Source organism: Puma concolor, chromosome D1 (assembly GCF_028749965.1).
Source record: "Puma concolor isolate L17-30 chromosome D1, mPumCon1.1.hap2, whole genome shotgun sequence".
NCBI classification, from domain to species: domain Eukaryota; kingdom Metazoa; phylum Chordata; class Mammalia; order Carnivora; family Felidae; genus Puma; species Puma concolor.
Window position 1 is genome coordinate 112,552,289 of NC_141676.1, and position 22,077 is coordinate 112,574,365.

Below are 22,077 nucleotides of genomic sequence, written 5' to 3' on the forward strand. Positions count from 1 at the left end.
CCAGCTTGCAGACAGTTCAGCACCCTTACTTGGCCATCCTTGGTGCAGAGATCCCCAGGATCCCTCATCTTACATCCACTTCCACTGCAGTTGTCCTGCCAGGGCACCCTCTGCACAGACAGCCTGGACTGCACCCAGTGTAGTTCCGGACATCCCACCAGGGAAGCCTCAGCAAGGAGTGCTCCAGGATCCCCAGTCCATCACATCCAAATCTCCAAGCTGGCATAGTCACCAGGAACACGCAGTCTATAAAGAGCATAATAATACACAAGACCATTCCTTTATGTTTGGCAGAAGTAATTTTTCTTCTAATTCATAAATACAAACACAGAAAATCAAGCAAAATAAGGAAAGGGGGAAAATAGTCCAAATGAAAGAACAAGACAAAACCTAAGAAAAAGAATTAATATTGGAGATAAGTAATCTAGCTGATATGAGTTGAAAGTGATGTCATAAAGTTGTTCACCAGACTGGAAAGAATGGATGAACTCAGTGAGAACTTCAAGAGGTAGAAAATAGAAAAAAGAACTAAAGTGGAAAAATACAGTAACTGAAATGAAAAATACAGGGGGTCAACTGTATATTAGAAGAGGCAGAAGAATGGATCAGTGATCTGGAAGACAGGCTAATGGAAAGCACCTAAACACCTAGTAAGAAAGAGGAATAAGGAGAAGTGAGAATAGGTTAAAGGCTCTCTAGGCAGCAAGCAAACAAACATTCACATTATTAAGGTCCCAACATGAAAAGAGAGAGAGAAAGACTGAAAACCTCCCTAACCTGGAAAAGGTTAGTACAGACTACCAGGTCCAGGAAGCCCAAAGAGTTCCAAACAAGATGAACCCAAGGAGAACCACACCATGAAACATTAAGAGAGAATTTAAAGGCATCAGGTGAAAGGCAACTACTTATGTACTACAGATGCTCTATACGGCAATCTCCTCATTATTCTGGAGACTTTGCAGGTCAGAAGGGAGAGGTAGGACATATTCCAAGTGCTGAATAATAAAAAACAAACACCGCTACACCCAACACAGTAAGATTATCATTCGGAACAGAAGAAGAAATAGTTTCCTAGGCAAACAGAAATTAAGGACTTCATCACTAGGCCTGCGTTAGTAGCAATGTTAAAAGAAAAGGCCATAATGAGAAGAAAATTATGAAAGGGTAATATTTCATGAGTACAAGTGAACACAGTAAAGGTAGTAGAACAATCATTTGTAAAGCTAGTATGAAGTTTAAAAATAAAAGTAGTAAAATCAATTGTATCAAAAAGGGACTCACAAAATAAGGTTAAAATAGAACAACATATATATGAAATGTGGAGGCTGGTAGTAAAAATGGAAGTTCTTTTAGAATGTGTTCAAGTTTAAGTGACCGTCAATATTTAATATAGAACCCTAGGGGCGCCTGGGTGGCGCAGTCGGTTAAGTGTCCGACTTCAGCCAGGTCACGATCTCACGGTCCGTGAGTTCGAGCCCCGCGTCAGGCTCTGGGCTGATGGCTCAGAGCCTGGAGCCTGTTTCCAATTCTGTGTCTCCCTCTCTCTCTGCCCCTCCCCCGTTCATGCTCTGTCTCTCTCTGTCCCAAAAATAAATAAACGTTGAAAAAAAAAATTTAATATAGAACCCTATATACTTGGGCTGTTATAAGTTTCATAGTTACCAGGAAACAAAAACCTAAAATAGACAAAATAAAGCCAAGCATAACACTAAAGCATTCACCAGTCGCAAGGAAAGAGAGCAAGAGAAGAAAAAAGGAACAGACAAGAACTACAAAACAACCACAAAACAATGAGCAAAATGCCAATAAGTATATACCTATCAATTAGTACTTTATTTTTTTTTTTGAATGTTTATTTATTTTTTATTTATTTATTTTTATTTATATATGAAATTTATTGTCAAATTGGTTTCCATACAACACCCAGTGCTCATCCCAAAAGGTGCCCTCCTCAATACCCATCACCCACCCTCTCCTCCCTCCCACCCCCCATCAACCCTTAGTTTGTTCTCAGTTCTCAACAGTCTCTTATGCTTTGGCTCTCTCCCACTCTAACCTCTTTTTTTTTTTTTTTTTTGTTCCCCTCCCCCATGGGTTTCTCTTAAGTTTCTCAGGATCCACATAAGAGTGAAACCATATGGTATCTGTCTTTCTCTGTATGGCTTATTTCACTTAGCATCACACTCTCCAGTTCCATCCACGTTGCTACAAAAGGCCATATTTCATTTTTTCTCATTGCCACGTAGTACTCCATTGTGTATATAAACCACAATTTCTTTATCCATTCATCAGTTGATGGACATTTAGGCTCTTTCCAGAATTTGGCTATTGTTGAGAGTGCTGCTATGAACATTGGGGTACAAGTGCCCCTATGCATCAGTACTCCTGTGTCCCTTGGATAAATTCCTAGCAGTGCTATTGCTGGGTCATAGGGTAGGTCTATTTTTAATTTTCTCAGGAACCTCCACACTGCTTTCCAGAGCGGCTGCACCAATTTGCATTCCCACCAACAGTGCAAGAGGGTTCCCGTTTCTCCACATCCTCTCCAGCATCTATAGTCTCCTGATTTGTTCATTTTGGCCACTCTGACTGGCGTGAGGTGATATCTGAGTGTGGTTTTGATTTGTATTTCTCTGATAAGGAGCGACGCTGAACATCTTTTCATGTGCCTGTTGGCCATCCGGATGTCTTCTTTAGAGAAGTGTCTATTCATGTTTTCTGCCCATTTCTTCACTGGGTTATTTGCTTTTCGGGTGTGGAGTTTGGTGAGCTCTTTATAGATTTTGGATACTAGCCCTTTGTCCGATATGTCATTTGCAAATATCTTTTCCCATTCCGTTGGTTGCCTTTTAGTTTTGTTGGTTGTTTCCTTTGCTGTGCAGAAGCTTTTTATCTTCATAAGGTCCCAGTAATTCACTTTTGCTTTTAATTCCCTTGCCTTTGGGGATGTGTCGAGTAAGAGATTGCTACGGCTGAGGTCAGAGAGGTCTTTTCCTGCTTTCTCCTCTAAGGTTTTGATGGTTTCCTGTCTCACATTCAGGTCCTTTATCCATTTGGAGTTTATTTTTGTGAATGGTGTGAGAAAGTGGTCTAGTTTCAACCTTCTGCATGTTGCTGTCCAGTTCTCCCAGCACCATTTGTTGAAGAGACTGTCTTTTTTCCATTGGATGTTCTTTCCTGCTTTGTCAAAGATGAGTTGGCCGTACGTTTGTGGGTCTAGTTCCGGGGTTTCTATTCTATTCCATTGGTCTATGTGTCTGTTTTGGTGCCAATACCATGCTGTCTTGATGATGACAGCTTTGTAGTAGAGGCTAAAGTCTGGGATTGTGATGCCTCCTGCTTTGGTCTTCTTCTTCAAAATTCCTTTGGCTATTCGGGGCCTTTTGTGGTTCCATATGAATTTTAGGATGGTTTGTTCTAGCTTCGAGAAGAATGCTGGTGCAATTTTGATTGGGATTGCATTGAATGTGTAGATAGCTTTGGGTAGTATTGACATTTTGACAATATTTATTCTTCCAATCCATGAGCAGGGAATGTCTTTCCATTTCTTTAAATCTTCTTCAATTACCTTCATAAGCTTTCTATAGTTTTCAGCATACAGATCCTTTACATCTTTGGTTAGATTGATTCCTAGGTATTTTATGCTTCTTGGTGCAATTGTGAATGGGATCAGTTTCTTTATTTGTCTTTCTGTTGCTTCATTGTTAGTGTATAAGAATGCAACTGATTTCTGTACATTGATTTTGTATCCTGCAACTTTGCTGAATTCATGTATCAGTTCTAGCAGACTTTTGGTGGAGTCTATCGGATTTTCCATGTATAATATCATGTCATCTGCAAAGAGCGAAAGCTTGACTTCATCTTTGCCAATTTTGACGCCTTTGATTTCCTTTTGTTGTCTGATTGCTGATGCTAGAACTTCCAGCACTATGTTAAACAACAGCGGTGAGAGTGGGCATCCCTGTCGTGTTCCTGATCTCAGGGAAAAAGCTCTCAGTTTTTCCCCGTTGAGGATGATGTTAGCTGTGGGCTTTTCATAAATGGCTTTTATGATCTTTAAGTATGTTCCTTCTATCCCGACTTTCTCAAGGGTTTTTATTAAGAAAGGGTGCTGGATTTTGTCAAAGGCCTTTTCTGCATCGATTGACAGGATCATATGGTTTTTCTCTTTTTTTTTGTTAATGTGATGTATCACGTTGATTGATTTGCGAATGTTGAACCAGCCCTGCATCCCAGGAATGAATCCCACTTGATCATGGTGAATAATTCTTTTTATATGCCGTTGAATTCGATTTGCTAGTATCTTATTGAGAATTTTTGCATCCATATTCATCAGGGATATTGGCCGGTAGTTCTCTTTTTTTACTGGGTCTCTGTCTGGTTTAGGAATCAAAGTAATACTGGCTTCATAGAATGAGTCTGGAAGTTTTCCTTCCCTTTCTATTTCTTGGAATAGCTTGAGAAGGATAGGTATTACCTCTGCTTTAAACGTCTGGTAGAACTCCCCTGGGAAGCCATCTGGTCCTGGACTCTTATTTGTTGGGAGATTTTTGATAACCGATTCAATTTCTTCGCTGGTGATGGGTCTGTTCAAGCTTTCTATTTCCTCCTGATTGAGTTTTGGAAGAGTGTGGGTGTTCAGGAATTTGTCCATTTCTTCTAGGTTGTCCAATTTGTTGGCATATAATTTTTCATAGTATTCCCTGATAATTGTTTGTATCTCTGAGGGATTGGTTGTAATCATTCCATTTTCATTCATGATTTTATCTATTTGGGTCATCTCCCTTTTCTTTTTGAGAAGCCTGGCTAGAGGTTTGTCAATTTTGTTTATTTTTTCAAAAAACCAACTCTTGGTTTCGTTGATCTGCTCTACAGTTTTTTTAGATTCTATATTGTTTATTTCTGCTCTGATCTTTATTATTTCTCTTCTTCTGCTGGGTTTAGGCTGCCTTTGCTGTTCTGCTTCTATTTCCTTTAGGTGTGCTGTTAGATTTTGTATTTGGGATTTTTCTTGTTTCTTGAGATAGGCCTGGATTGCAATGTATTTTCCTCTCAGGACTGCCTTCGCTGCGTCCCAAAGCGTTTGGATTGTTGTATTTTCATTTTCGTTTGTTTCCATATATTTTTTAATTTCTTCTCGAATTGCCTGGTTGACCCACTCATTCGTTAGTAGGGTGTTCTTTAACCTCCATGCTTTTGGAGGTTTTCCAGACTTTTTTCTGTGGTTGATTTCAAGCTTCATAGCGTTGTGGTCTGAAAGTATGCATGGTATGATTTCAATTCTTGTAAACTTATGAAGGGCTGTTTTGTGACCCAGTATATGATCTATCTTGGAGAATGTTCCATGTGCACTCGAGAAGAAAGTATATTCTGTTGCTTTGGGATGCAGAGTTCTAAATATATCTGTCAAGTCCATCTGATCCAATGTCTCATTCAGGGCCCTTGTTTCTTTATTGATCGTGTGTCTAGATGATCTATCCATTTCTGTAAGTGGGGTGTTAAAGTCCCCTGCAATTACCACATTCTTATCAATAAGGTTGCTTGTGTTTATGAGTAATTGTTTTATATATTTGGGCGCTCCGGTATTCGGCGCATAGACATTTATAATTGTTAGCTCTTCCTGATGGATAGACCCTGTCACTATTATATAATGTCCTTCTTCATCTCTTGTTACAGCCTTTAATTTAAAGTCTAGTTTGTCTGATATAAGGATGGCTACTCCAGCTTTCTTTTGGCTTCCAGTAGCATGATAAATAGTTCTCCATCCCCTCACTCTCAATCTAAAGGTGTCCTCAGGTCTAAAATGAGTCTCTTGTAGACAGCAAATAGATGGGTCTTGTTTTTTTATCCATTCTGATACCCTATGTCTTTTGGTTGGCGCATTTAGTCCATTTACATTCAGTGTTATTATAGAAAGATATGGGTTTAGAGTCATTGTGATGTCTGTATGTTTTATGCTTGTAGTGATGTCTCTGGTACTTTGTCTCACAGGATCCCCCTTAGGATCTCTTGTAGGGCTGGTTTAGTGGTGACAAATTCCTTCAGTTTTTGTTTGTTTGGGAAGACCTTTATCTCTCCTTCTATTCTAAATGACAGACTTGCTGGATAAAGGATTCTCGGCTGCATATTTTTTCTGTCTAGCACACTGAAAATCTCGTGCCAATTCTTTCTGGCCTGCCAAGTTTCAAAAGAGAGATCAGTCACAAGTCTTATAGGTCTCCCTTTATATGTGAGGGCACGTTTACCCCTTGCTGCTTTCAGAATTTTCTCTTTATCCTTGTATTTTGCCAGTTTCACTATGATATGCCGTGCAGAAGATCGATTCAAGTTACGTCTGAAGGGAGTTCTCTGTGCCTCTTGGATTTCAATGCCTTTTTCCTTCCCCAGTTCAGGGAAGTTCTCAGCTATTATTTCTTCAAGTACCCCTTCAGCACCTTTCCCTCTCTCTTCCTCCTCTGGGATACCAATGATGCGTAGATTATTTCTTTTTAGTGTATCACTTAGTTCTCTAATTTTCCCCTCATATTCCTGGATTTTTTTATCCCTCTTTTTCTCAGCTTCCTCTTTTTCCATAACTTTATCTTCTAGTTCACCTATTCTCTCCTCTGCCTCTTCAATCCGAGCCGTGGTGGTTTCCATTTTGTTATGCATTTCGTTTAAAGCGTTTTTCAGCTCCTCATGACTGTTCCTTAGTCCCTTGATCTCTGTAGCAAGAGATTCTCTGCTGTCAGCTATACTGTTTTCAAGCCCAGCGATTAATTTTATGACTATTATTCTAAATTCACTTTCTGTTATATTATTTAAATCCTTTTTGATCAGCTCATTAGCTGTTGTTATTTCCTGGAGATTCTTCTGAGGGGAATTCTTCCGCTTGGTCATTTTGGATAGTCCCTGGCGTGGTGAGGACCTGCAGGGCACTTCCCCTGTGCTGTGATGTATAACTGGAGTTGGTGGGCGGAGCCGCAGTCAGACCTGATGTCTGCTCCCAGCCCACCGCTGGGGCCACAGTCAGACTGGTGCGTGCCTTCTTTTCCCCTCTCCTAGGGGCGGGATTCACTGTGGGGTGGGGTGGTCTGTCTGGGCTACTTGCACACTGCCAGGCTTGTGATGCTGGGGATCTGGCGTCTTAGCTGGGGTGGGTAGGCAAGGTGCACAGGGGCAGGAGGGGCAGGCTTAGCTTGCTTCTCCTTAGGTGATCCACTTCAGGAGGGGCCCTGTGGCAGCAGGAGGGAGTCAGATCCGCTGCCGGAGGTTTGGCTCCGCAGAAGCGCAGAGTTGGGTGTTTGCGCGGAGCGAGCAAGTTCCCTGGCAGGAACTGGTTCTCTTTGGGATTTTGGCTGGGGGATGGGCGGGGAAGATGGCGCTGGCGCGCGCCTTTGTTCCCCACCAAACTGAGCTCTGTCGTCCGGGGGCTCAGCAGCTCTCCTTCCCTTTGTCCTCCAGCCTTCCCGCTTCCTGAGCAGAGCTGTTAACTTATGACTTCCCAGACGCTAAGTCGCGCTTGCTGTCGGAACACAGTCCGTCAGGCCCCTCCGCTTTTTGCAAGCCAGACTCGGGGGCTCTGCTTGGCCGGCGAGCCGCCCCTCCGCCCCGGCTCCCTCCCGCCAGTCCCTGGAGCGCGCACCGCCTCGCTGCCCTTCCTACCCTCTTCCGTGGGCCTCTCGTCTGCGCTTGGCTCCGGCGACTCCGTTCTGCTAATCCTCTGGTGGTTTTCTGGGTTATTTAGGCAGGTGTAGGTGGAATCTAAGTGATCAGCAGGACGCGCGGTGAGCCCAGCGTCCTCCTACGCCGCCATCTTCCTCAAGGTCCCTCAATTAGTACTTTAAATGTAAATGGTTGAAATGCTCCAATAAAACACATAGTATGAGAAAATGGATGAAGAAACAAGACCCATCTGTATACTACCTACAGCAGACTCACTTCAGACCTAAACTACATACAGACTGAATTTGAAGACAAGGAAAAATACATACCATGCAAGTGGGAGCAAAACAAAACAAAATAACACACACACACAAGAACAGAAAACAAGATACCCAGGATTGCAATACTTATATCAGACAAAATAGGCTTCAAAACAAAAACTGTATCAAGAGACAAAGGTACTACATTATGATAAGAGGATCAGTCCAACAAGAGGCCATAACAAATGTAAATATCTATGCCCCCAGGGTGCGCCTGGGTGGCTCAGTTGGTTAAGTATCACCCCCGCCCCCACTCCCATCAGCTCAGGTCATGATCTCACGGTTCATGGGTTCAAGCCTTGTATCAGGCTCTGTGCTGCCAGCTCAGAGCCTGGAGCCTGCTTGGGACTCTGTGTCTCCCTCTCTCTCTGCCCCTCCCCCCATGCACACACTGTCTCTCTCAAAAATAAATAAACATTAAAAAACTTAAAAATAAATAGGTAACTATGCATCCAACATGACAGCACCTAAATATAAACACAAAAACTGACCATAATCCAGAAATGGTAGGGGACTTTAACACCACATTTACATCAATGGATACATCATCTATGCAGCAAATAAATAAGAAGACAGTGCCATTAAATGACACATTACACCAGATGGATTTGACAGATATATGCGGAACATTCTATCCACAAAGAGCAGAACGTAAATTATTTTCAAGTTCACATGGGCCATTCTCCAGGATAGACAGCATGTTAATCCACAATCCAAGTCTCAATAAATTTAAGAAGACTGAAATCATATCAAGTTTCTTCTCTGACTGCAAGGATATAAAACTAGAAAGCAATTATAAGAAAAAAATAGGAAAAAACCACAAATACATGGAGATTAAACAACATGCTGTTTAAAAACTGATAGGTCAGTAGGAAATCCAAGAGGAAATTTAAAAATACATGGAGACAAATGAAAGTGAAAACACAATGGTCCCAAATCTTTGGGACACGTGAAAGCACTTTTAAGAGGGAAGTTAATAGTGATATAGGCTTACCTCAAGAAATAAGAAATATCTCAATCTAACCTTACACCTAAAGGGATAATATAAAGAAGAACAAATGAACCCCAGATTTAATAGGAGGAAGGAAATAATAAAGATCACAGTGGAAAAAGAGAGTAAGAAGAATAAAAGAAAAGATCAATAAAACCAAGAGCTAATTCTTGGAAAAGATAAACAAAATTGATAAGCCTTTAACCAGACTCATCAAGTAAAACAGAGGGTCAAAATAATGAAACTCAGGAATAAAAGAGGTAAAATAACAACCTACACCACAGAAACACAAAGGATTTTAAGATACTAAACACAAAAAAATATATGCCAACAAACTGGACAACTTACATCCTAGATACATACAATCTCCAAAAACTCAATCAGAAAAAAATAGAAAATCTGAACAGACTGATTACCAATTCAATTTTCTTACTAATCAAAACAAACAAAAAACACAGCCCAGGACCAGATAGATTCACAGATGAATTCTACCTAACACTTGAAGAAGGGTTAATACCTACTCTTCTCAAACTATTCCAAAAAGTAGAAGACTATGGGGGTACCTGGGTGATTCAGTTGGTTAAGCATCTGACTCTTGATTTTGGCTCAGGTCATGATCTCACAATCATGAGATGGAACCCTGTAATGTGTTCCGTGCTGGGCATGGAGTCTACTTAAGATTCTCTCTCTCCCTCTCCCTCTGCCCCTTCCCTACTTTCACATGCATGCTCTCTCTCTTTTGCTCACTCCCTCTTTAAAAAGAAAATAGAAGAGGAAGGAAAACTTCCACCTACATTGTATAAGGGCAGCATTACCCTAATACTAAAACCAGACAAGGACACCACAAAAAAAAAAATTATAGGCCAATATCTCTAATGAATGTAGATGTAAAACTCCTTGACAAAGTATTAGCAAGCCTCATTCAACAATACATTAAAAGGATCATTCACCACCATCAAGTGGGATTTATTCTAGGGATGCACGGTTGGTTCAATATCCACGAATCAATCAATACACCACAGTAACAAAGTGAATTCCCATTTTAGTAGATGTAGAAAAAACATTTAATAAAATTCTACATCCTTTCATGATAAAACTCAACAAAGTAGGTTTAGAGGGAACATACTTCAACATAATAAAGGTCATATATGAAAAACCCACAGCTAATATCACACTCAATGGTGAAAAACTAACAGCTTTTCCTCTAAGATCAGGAACAACACAAGGATGTCCATTCTTGCCAGTTTTACTCAGTGTAGTAATGGAAGTCCTAGTGAAACAATCAGGCAAGAAAAAGAAGTAAAACTCATCCAGATTGGTAAGGAAGAAGTAAAACTGTCACTATTGTAAATGACATGATACTATATAGAAAACCCTAAAGACAGCACCAAAAACTATTAGAACTGACAAGTGAAATCAATACAGAGGCAAGATATAAAATTAACACAGAAATCAGCTGCATTTCTATACACTAATAACAAAGTAGTAGAAAGAGAAATTAAGAAGACAATTACCTTTACATTTGCACAAAAAGAATAAAATACCTAGGAATAAACTGAACTAAGGAGGTTAAAAACCTATATTCTGAAAATTATTTTAAAAAATGATGAAAGAAATTCAACAAAGCACAAAAAAATTAAATGCTCATGGAGTGGAAGAATTAATGTTAAAATGTCCACACTACCCAAAGCAATCTAAACATTCAATATAATCCTTATCAAAATACCAATAGCATGTTTCACAAAACTACAACAAATTATCCTAAAATATGTATGGAACCACAAAAGACTTTGAATAACCCAAAACATGCTGAAAAAGAACAAAGGTAGAGGTATCACAATCACAGATTTTAAGATATACTACAAAGCTATAGTAATCAAAACAGGATGGTACTGGCACGAAAATCAGATCAGATGGAACAGGATAGAGCCTCCAGGAACACACCCATACATAAATGGTTAAATGATCTACAACAAAGAAGGCAAGTATACACAATGGGGTGAAGACAGTTTCTTCAATAAATAGTGCTGGGAAAACTGGACCGCTTTCTTACACCATACATAAAAATAAACTCACAGTTGACTGAAGACTTAAATGTGAGGCCCAAATCCATAAAAATTTAGAAGAAAATGCAGGTATTAATCTCTTTGACATCAACCTTAGCAACAGTTTTCTAGATATGTTTCCTCAGGCAAGGAAGACAAAAATAAAAAATAAAGTATTGGGACTACACCAAAATAAGATTTTGCACAGTAAAAAAGGTAGCCTATCCCTGGGAGAATGTATTTGCAAATGATATATCTGATAAGGGATTAATAGCCAAAATAAAGAACTTATACAAATAAACACAAAACAAAAACAAAAAATCTGATTTAAAAACTGGGCAGAGGACCTGACTGGACATTCTTCCAAGAAGATACACAGGTATGGCCAACAGACGCATGAAAAGATGCTCAACGTCACTCATCATCAGGCAGATGTAAATCAAAACCACAATGAAATACCACCTCACACCTGTCATAATGGCTACTATTAAAAAGACAAAATAATAGCAAGTGTTTGTGAGAGTGTTAAGAAAAAGAGAACCCTCATGCACTATTGGTGGGAATGTAAGTTGGTGTAACCGCTGTGGTAAACAGTATGGAGGTCCCTCAAAAATTAAAACTAGAAAAACCATATGAATCCAATAATCCCACTATTGGGTGTTTATCCAAAGAAAATAAAAATACTAATTCCAGAAGATATATGCACCCCCATGTTTATGGCAGCAATATTCACAATAGCTAATGTATGGCACCAACTCAAATGTCCATTCATAGGTGAATGGATAAAGAGGATGTGGTATATATACAACTGAATAGTATTCTGCCACCAAAGTAATAATAACAATAATAATAAGCTCTTGCCATTTACAACAACATGGATAGACTTGGAGGGTATGATGCTGACGGGAATAAGAGAAAGACAAACACCATATGATTTCACTTAAACATAGAATCTAAGAAGACAGCAAATAAAAAAAAGCAAAAATAGCCCATAAATACAGAGAACAAACTAGTAATTGCCAGAGGGGAAGGAGTTAGGGATGGAGGTGATGGGTGAAGGGCAGTGGGAGATAGATACAGGCTTCTGGTTATTGAATGGGGAAGTCATGGGAATAAAAAATACAGCATAGAGGATATTGTAGGTGGTATTGTAACATGTTGTATGGTGATGGATGGTAGTTACACTTGTGTTGAACATAACAAGGTATAGACTTGTTGAGTCACTAAGCTGTACACCTGAAACTAATCTAGCATTGTGTGTCAACAATAATTTAAAAAAAGAATGGGATGAAGCAATAAATGAATTCCAACTGTGTTCCAAGTATTGGGAGATTTATAAACAACACGTTTAATCCCAATGATAATCATCAGGAATAGGTACCCATTTTTAAGATGAGAAAACTGGATCCAAAGCAATTAAGTTGCTAAACTGTATACAGATATTTAGAGCCTGGATTCCAACATAAGCACTCTGATAGTGGAATTTGTACACTCAACCACTACCTCATCTTGTCCACTGTAGATCCCCTAACATGATGAGCAGGAGTTAGTAGGTAACTGGGTTTTAGCAGAAGGGGACTTTGACAGTGAATGAAAAATAGGTATTTAGAAAAGCCCAGAAGTAGATCAACTGTAAAATAAGAAAAGAAAAATGTTTGAAGGTTAAGGAAAACTCCTATCGCAGTAATTAAAGAGTCTTTGCACATTTTTAGTTTGCAATTAGCAAGGAAATGGATTTTGCTCAGGCAAATCATTTGATAATTAAAGCCATCTCAAAATTTGCTTCCACTATCCTAAATATAATCAATTAGTTCCAAATATCAGTAACATAATGGTAAAAGACAAGTGTTTATCATGGGTGCATTATTTCAAAACTGGGATGAGTGGGAATAAAGATGAGTATAAGCTTCACATTTATTAGAGAAAAAGGGGGAAAACATCAAATATGGAAAACTTAAAAAACTCATTGGCTACCTTTTTTTCCAGAATTAAGAAATAAACAGCTCTAGGTGAAGAAGGAATGGTTCTTGGCCATTACTGTATGCAACAAGATGACTCACACATTAAGAGTCTAAAAAAGTGAAGGTTACCATATAGACCTTGTAGCTCTGATTTTTAAAGTGTTATTCCTTATGTCTATAAAATTGGGAAGTACTCTAATTCGAACTCTTATATGTATAAGACACTCAATTTATATGACATGAAATGTAAAGTGAGTTAAGTAATTACAGGTACATAATGTTCATAGGAACACACTTTGTCATAGTTAACAACTAGGAAAAAACAATTAGGTATTGATCAATAGAGGAGCAGATGAATAAGTATTAAAATATAGTGTAGTCATACAATGGCATGTTGCAGTAGATGAACTAGCGCTTATGTTCCATCATGTATCGATCTTAGATATATGACATTTTTTACATAAAAACCAATGTTTGAGAAATTTTCATATACTGTGTTATCACTCATGCAAATAAAAATATATAAAATTCTGTTGTTTATGGATATTTTTGAGAAAGTTAATGTATAAAACAGTGAACTTTGAAATATATCAAGTTCATGGTGGTGTTTGTCACAATGAAAGGGAGTGAAAATTCCAAAGGAAAAGTTTTATTTTATTAAGTAATATCTGAGGCAAATAAAGTATTAAACAAGTGGTGGGGTCATGAGTATTATCCCTTTTAACTTTTAGTACTTCAAAATATTTGTAAAAGTTCAGTGATTTCAGAAAACTACTATTTTGGGCAAAATGTGTTTGGAATGAATAATTGAGAAAATTATTTCAGTTTATCATAATATGCAAATGATTCACACGTATTTATGATGATCATATAGTCTTACTAAAAATAAAGTGAACATAAACCTCTCTGAAGATTTCCAGATAACCAGACAATAGGGAGCACTCTACAGGATTTAATTCAGGAAAGAAAACTGCAAACTTAAAGCTCTCGTGAGCTAAACTTTGAGTTTTATATCACAAGTTCCTATTTGCTCTAAAAAGTGCAATTTTGCCTCCTTGTAGGGAATGTTCCTGAGAATTCAATCCTTGTGTTTCACTTTCAGTGTCCTAGGAAAGGGGAGGTACACTCCACACTTGTGGGTTCATAAATCACCTTGTGCAGTGTAGAACACAACAATCAGACATGAGTCAACTGTACAGAGTAGCACAGGCTAAACCAACTGATCCAGACTCTGAAAACCCAGTCATACTGAGATCATTGCCAGGACCCCAGGTACAGTGTTTTTAATGGTATCCCAAATTTACATGGATGTCAAAGGTCAGTAAGACCACCTGCTCTTCTGAAGCTTGGGAAGGCAAGGTGAAATAGCCAAAGGTTAGGAGTCCACAGTATAACTAAGCCGTGCTCCCAGCAGTGAAATGGGGGTAGGATTACCCGCTTTCAATCATTGGAGTACTGCCCCTATGTACCACCTGATCTGTTCTCCTTTCCACCATCTTCGTCATTTTTTTAATTTATTTTTTCAATATATGAAATTTATTGTCAAATTGATTTCCATACAACACCCAGTGCTCATCCCAAAAGATGCCCTCTTCAATACCCATCACACACCCTCCCCTCCCTCCCACCCCCCATCAGCCCTCAGTTTGTTCTCATTTTTTAAGAGTCTCTTATGCTTTGGCTCTCTCCCACTCTAACCGCTTTTTTTTTTTCCTTCCCTCCCCCATGGGTTCCTGTTAAGTTTCTCAGGATCCACATAAGAGTCTTCGTCATTTTTAAAGCACAAATCTGGTCTAGTCACTCTTCTGCTTAAAAGACTTAAATATACTTCCGCGCACTTGGTGTTAGGCTGAAACCTTTTTTTTTTTTAATTTTTTTTTTAACATTTATTAATTTTTGAGACAGAGAGAGACAGAGCATGAATGGGGGAAGGTCAGAGGGAGAGGGAGACACAGAATCTGAAACAGGCTCCAGGCTCTGAGCTGTCAGCACAGAGCCCGACGCGGGGCTCAAACTCACAGACGCGAGATCACGACCTGAGCTGAACTCGGACGCCCAACCGACTGAGCCACCCAGGCGCCCCAGGCTGAAACCTCTTAACATGATGTACCGGTTTCGTTTTAGCCCACTTCTCTTGCTCCAACACTCTAATTGGGGTTTCTTCGCCTCAGCACTAGTCTATTTAAATTAATTTGTTTTGCTCAGGTACATTTATCATCTAGTCTCTGATCTTGTCCCTGAGGGTAGAGATGGTTTTTATGCTGTTTATCCTTATAATGTTAGTGCCTGTCATACTGCTTGGAATGTAGGAGGTTCTCAACAAATGTTTGTTGAAAGAAGGGAAGGAGGAGGAAATGTGGGGAAAGAGGAAGGAAAGGGTTTTTTTTCTAAAATAGAATAAAAGTAAAAATATTTGCATAAAGTATTAGTAGGAATGACAGGATTTGGGCCCAATCAGAAAAAATATCTTTTAGAATCTATCCGTATGGCAGCTCAATGTGTCTGACCATGGCTCCACTTGTTTTCTTTGGTGGGGGGATGGAGGTAGACAATAACAGAATAAAATGTTTTGGTTGAAATGATTCAAGCCTGAGGACCTTATTGACCACCGAGGATCATCACAAACTCAATGTGAAAAAGATGATGATGGAAACAGCACCCAAAGATCCTGTGTGGCTTGCAAGGTTTCCTTTACTGCTTATGTGTAAACAAAGCCAGCTACATCTGTCCTGTCTCAGCTCAGGGCACGAACCCCTCAAACAGTTAATCCATTCTTTACATGTCATTTTTTAAAATAGAAAAATTTTAATATGGAAACTGTCAAATCATCTGTAATATTATGCCCAGAATTGTGTTAGAAAAAAAATGGAAGAAATTTAAAAGAGGCAAAACCCTTATATGAATACCCTCTAAGTGACAGGTAGTTCTGATGCAACTTTCTTTCAAGTTTATATTTGAAATTTCAGTTCCCTTTCTCATCACCTAAGAAACATGCATATATATCTTTCATCTAAAAGACTAGCCTCTCGCTCTACAGATATATCAAAAGGCTCAAAATATCACCATTTTGTTTATCATTATCTGTATATTCATATTTTCTGTCTCAGGGTGTTTGTTTGAGATACACTTTAAAACCCAAGGGAAATTCAGAGAAGATGGCAAAGTAAGAGGACCCTGAGCTCCCCTCAGCCCAAGGACACGCTAAGACAATGGCCACGTCTGCACAACTGACTCTGGAAACAGCCTGAAGACTGGCAGAGCAGACCCTCCACAACTAATCCCAGAGAGGAATGAAAAGGGTAGGAGCGGTGGAGCTACAGTTGGGAACCAAACTTCCAGTGAGACTAACTATCAATGGAAGGTATGTCACAAGCATAGAGGGCAGTAGGAAACTCAGTGTGGTAACTCAACCCTGAGAAACACCACAGAAGCAACAGTTTAAAAGAGCTTGGATATATGTGAAGGAGATTTATTTACTAATCTTGGAATGTGTTCTGCAGGGGCAGAGATCTTCAAGAGATTTCTTGAGGAAGAAGAGCGCTGGTGGGCATCATTTTTCTTCTCCTCCCCCAGCCCAGGTAGCTGGAAACTTGCAGGAGCCAATGATAACACTCTCCACTACCTTGCTAGCCCTGTGCACCCAGCTTTCACATTCCTTTCCGGCTACACTGATCCAACCCACTCAACTTAGCAGACATCACTCCAAAGCAGCTCCTGCATTGCAACAGCCTGTAAGCAGCTCCAGCAGGGACAAGTACCACTCCAAAGTGACTCCCGCCCTGGGGAAGGGATAAGATAACCACACACCCCAGTGCCCTCAGTTCCCGCATCCTGGCCTCTGAGCTGTCTGCTGGGGGAGTAAGCCCTGCCATTCGGTGTTCCAATAGCTGTGGCAGAGATGCTAACTGTAGACCACTGGCCCCATTCACCAATAACAGTCTCTGAGACTTGCAGGGAGAAAGCCCTGCCCTTTGATGTACCTGCAGTTCTGGCACAAATCCCAGCTGCAGACAGTCAGCTGGACTTCTAACCCTGCCCACTAAAGAGCCCACAGCAGCCTCGGGCCTCTCAACATTGAGGAAACTAACCACCCCCCCCCCCCACATTCACCACCCAATAGTACACCAACAGCAAGCAAACCTAGTCATTGCAACAGGCCTGGATAGAGACAATCATGGCTCAGCCAAAATGGGACATGCATGCAGCCCACAGAGGGGACATTCCTGGAGCAAATGGTTCTGGTGACCAGGGGGACATTACTATAGGACACCACATGCCCTCTTCTACACAAGGCTGCTACTTTAAAGACCAGGAGACACAGCTGACATAATACATGGAAACAAACACAGAGTCATGCGAAATGAGAAGAAGGAATAGGTACCAAATCAAAGAACAAGATACTATCATTAAAATAAACTAGATGAAACAGAGATAAGCAATATGCCTGATAAAGAATTCAAAGCAATAGTCGTAAAGATATTCAGTGGATTTTGGAAAAGAGTGGATGAAATAAGTGAGAATTTCAACAAGAAAATAGAAAAAATAACCTTTCAGAGATAAGGAATTCAATTAATAAAATAAAAAATATACTACAGAGAATCAATAGCAGACGAGAGGATGCAGAAAAATGGATCAGCAAACTGTAAGACAATGTAATGGGAAGCATCCAAGCTGAACAAACAGCAAAAAGAAAAAGAAATAACAATAAATGAGAAAAGGTTAAGGGAACTCAACAACATCAAGTGTAATAACATTCACGGTATAGGGATCTCAGAAGGAGAAGAGATAAAGAAGGAAAAAAAAACTTATTGGAAGAAATAATAGATGAAAACTTCCTGAACCTGGCGAAGGAAATAGACATCCAGGTCCAGGAAGCACAAAGATCCCAGGAGGCCCACAAAATGACAAATAATGATTAAAAGAGTAATAAGTAATGATAAAGAGAAAATATTAACAGATGCCATAAAAAAAAAAGTTTCCATACAAGTGTAATTCCCTAAAGCCATCAGCTGACTTGTCAGCAGAAACTTTGCAGGCCAGAAGGGAGTGCCATGATATATACAAAGTGCTAAAAGAAAACAAACAAACAAAACAAAACAAAACTACACTAAGAATACTTGATCCAGCAAGGCTATCATTCAGAACAGAAGGAAAGATAATTTCTCAAACAAAAGTGAAAGGATTCATCACCTTTAAACCAGCCTTATATAAAGTTTTAAAGAGAATTCCTTAAGTGTAAAGGAAAGGATATAATCAGAAATAAGAAAATTATGAAAGGGAAAATTTTGAGATGTAAAGCAAACATATGGTAAAAAATAGATTTAGCACTTAATAAAGTCAGTATGGAGGTTAAAACACAAAAGTGGTAAAAATCAATTGTATCTACAAAAATTAGTCAAATACACAAAACAAAAAGATGTAAAATGTGACATCATATACAGAAAACATGGAGGGTGAGTAAAAATTTAGCGCTTACAGTGTGTTTGAACTTAAGAAACTATCACCTTAATATAGACTGCTAGATACTTAAGAAGTTACAATGAACACAGCAGTGTGTGGGTGGCTCAGTTGGTTAAAAATCTGACTTCGGCTCAGGTCATGATCTCATAGTTCATGGGTTTGAGCCTTCTGTCAGGCTCTGTGCTGACAGCTCAGAGCCTGGGGCCCGCCTTAGATTCTGGGTCTCCCTCTCTCTCTGCCCCTCCCCCACTTGCACCCTGTCTCTTTCTCTATCTGTCTCAAAAATAAACATTAAAAAACATTCAAAAAAGAAGTTACATGTGAACACAATGGTAACAACAAATCAAAAACCTATAATAGTTACAGAAAAAAATAGAAAGTCTAGGGGCGCTTGGGTGGCTCAGTCAGTTGAGCTTCCGACTTCAGCTCAGGTCACGATCTCGCTGTTTGTGAGTTCAAGCCCCGTGTCGGGCTCTGTGCTGACAGCTTGGAGCCTGCAGCCTGCTTTGGATTCTGTGTCTCCCTCTTTCTCTGCCCCTCCCTCACTCACACTCTGTCTCTCTCTCTCTCCTTCAAAAATAAACAAACATTAAAAAAAAATTTTTTTTAAATAGAAAGTCAAGCATAACACTAAGCAAAGCCATCAAACCACAAGGGAAAAGATCAAGAGAAGAAGAAACAGTGAAGAACTATAAAACAAACAGAAAACAAGTATATACCTACTAATCATTGCTTTAAATGTAAATGGTCTTAATATTCCAATCAAAACATATCGGATGACTGAATGGATAAAAAAAAAAAACGAGACCCATCTATATGCAGCCTACAGCTATCTCACTTCAAACCTGTAAACACATACAGACTAAAGGTGAAGAGATAAAAAAAACATATACCATGCAAATGAAATTGCACAAAGGGCCAGTGTAGCAATTCTCATATCAAAATAGGCTTTAACACAAAGACTGTAGAGCAAGAGATAATGAAGCACTATATAATGATAAATGGAACAACACATCAAGAGGATATAATAATTGTAAATATCTATTCACACAACATAGGAACACTAAAATACATAAAGCAAATATTAACAGATATAAGCAGAAACTGATAGTAATACAATAGTAGTAGGGGGCTTTAACACCCCACTTACATCAATGGATAGATCATCCAGATAAATATCAACAAGAAAACAGTGGCTTTGAAACACACATTCTATCAGATGAAGCTAACAAATATACAGAACATTCCATCCCCCAACAGCAGAATACGTATTCTTTTTAGGTGCACATGGACTCTCCAGGATACAACAGATGATAGGCCATAAAGTAAGTCTCAGTAAATATAAGAATATTGAGCTCATAATAAGTATGTTTTCCAACCACAGCAATATGATACTAGAAATCAATTATAAGAAAAAAAATCTGGAAGAAGCACACCAGCATGTGGTGGAGGAGAAACAAAATGCTACTCAACAATGAATGGGTCAACCAAGAAATCAAAGAGGAAATCAACAAACACCTGGAGACAAATGAAAATGAAAACACAACAGTCCAACACCTTGGCATACAGCAAAAGCAGTAAGAGGGAATTTTATAGTAATCAGGCCTACTTCAAGAAATAAGAAAATTTTCAAATAAAGAACCTAACCTTACACCTAAAGAAACTAAGAAGAAAAGAAAGGACAAACAAACACAAGGTTAGAAGAAGAAAAGAAATAATAAACACCAGAGCAGAAAACAACAAAATAGAGACTAAAAGAACAATTGAAAAGATCAATGAAACCAAGAGTCAATTTTCTAAAAAAATAAAATTGATAACACTTTAGCTAAATTCATCAAGAAAAAATGAGAGAGGTTTCAAATAAAATCATAAATGAAGGAAAAGAAATAGCAACTGACACCAGAGAAATACAAAGGGTAAGAGCATATTATGAAAAATGATATGCCAACATAGTGGACAATTTAGTCAAATGGATAAATTACAGAAACATATAATCTTCCAAAACTGTATCGGGAAGAAATAGAAAATGTGAACTGAGTAATTACTAGTAATGAAATTGAATTAGTAATCAGCCAACTTCCTAATCCATCATACAAGGCCAGCATTAGTGTGATACCAAAACCAGACCAAAAACCTAACAACAACAACAAAAATGCAAAACAAACAAACAACTACAGGCCAACACATATGATGAACATAGCTGTAAAAACCCTCAAAAGACTGGCAAGCCTAATTCAACAATATATTAATCAGTGACCATGATCAGGTAGGGTTTTATTCTAGGGACGTAAGGGTGTTTCAGTATGTGCAAGTCAATCAGTGTGACACATCACATTAACAAGAGAAAGGGTAAAAACCGTGTGTAAAGATATGCAGATATAGTATTTGATACTTTCAACATCCTTTTCTGATAAAAACTCAGTGAAGTATCTCAACATAATAAAGACTGTACACAGCAAATCCATAGCTAACATCATATTCAATAGTGAAAAACTGGGAACCTTTCCTCTAACATTAGGAACAAAATATGGGTTCCACTCCTCCCACTTTTATTCAGTGGAGTTCTGGAACTCCCAGCCATCATAATAAGACAAGAAAAAGAAATGAAAAGCATCCAAATTGCTAAGGAAGCAGTAAAATTGTCACTCTTTATAGATGACATGTTACTATATATAGAAAACCCTAAAGGCACTAACAAAAAACTATTACAAGTGATAAATGAATTCAGTCAAGTTGCAGGATACAAAATCAATATAAAGTATGTGTTGCATTTCTATACAGAAATGTAAAAGTAGCAGAAAGAAAATTTAAGGACACAATCCAATTTACAGTTGTGCCGAAAGGATATAATAATTAATCAAGGAGGTGAAAGACCTAATCTCTGAAAACTATAAAACATTGATGAAAGAAATTGAAGATGAAACAACAAACGTAAAAGTATACCATGCTCATGGATTTAAAGAATTAGTATTGGTAAAATGTCCATATTACCCAAAGCAATATATAGATTAAATGCAATCTCTCTTTTTTTTTTATTTTTTTTTTAATTATTTTTTTTTCAACGTTTATTTATTTTTGGGACAGAGAGAGACAGAGCATGAACGGGGGAGGGGCAGAGAGAGAGGGAGACACAGAATCGGAAACAGGCTCCAGGCTCTGAGCCATCAGCCCAGAGCCTGATGCGGGGCTCGAACTCCCGGACCGCGAGATCGTGACCTGGCTGAAGTCGGACGCTTAACCGACTGCGCCACCCAGGCGCCCCTACAATCTCTTTTTTTTTTTTTTTAAATTTTTTTTTCAACGTTTATTTATTTTTGGGACAGAGAGAGACAGAGCAGGAACAGGGGAGGGGCAGAGAGAGAGGGAGACACAGAATCGGAAACAGGCTCCAGGCTCTGAGCCATCAGCCCAGAGCCCGATGCGGGGCTCGAACTCACGGACCGCGAGATCGTGACCTGGCTGAAGTCAGATGCTTAACCGACTGCGCCACCCAGGCGCCCCTGCAATCTCTTTCTAAATACCAACAGCATTTATCACAGAACTAGAACAAATAAAATTTTTAAAGAACCACAAAAGTTCTCAAATAGCCAAAGCCATCTTGAAAGAGAACAAAACTAGAGGTATCACCATCTCAGATTTCAAGATATATTGCAGAC

General features: G+C 38.9%; 1 long non-coding RNA gene across 2 annotated transcripts in view; it reads right to left on the bottom strand.

Annotated features, from left to right (window-relative positions):
- LOC147576999 (uncharacterized) overlaps positions 1-22,077 on the bottom strand; it is a 30,500-nt gene that overhangs the window by 5,906 nt on the left and 2,517 nt on the right. For both annotated transcript variants that reach the window (XR_015241381.1, XR_015241382.1), the window contains exon 2: positions 30-246. This is a non-coding gene — a long non-coding RNA (uncharacterized LOC147576999). The remainder of the gene's footprint in view (positions 1-29; positions 247-22,077) is intronic.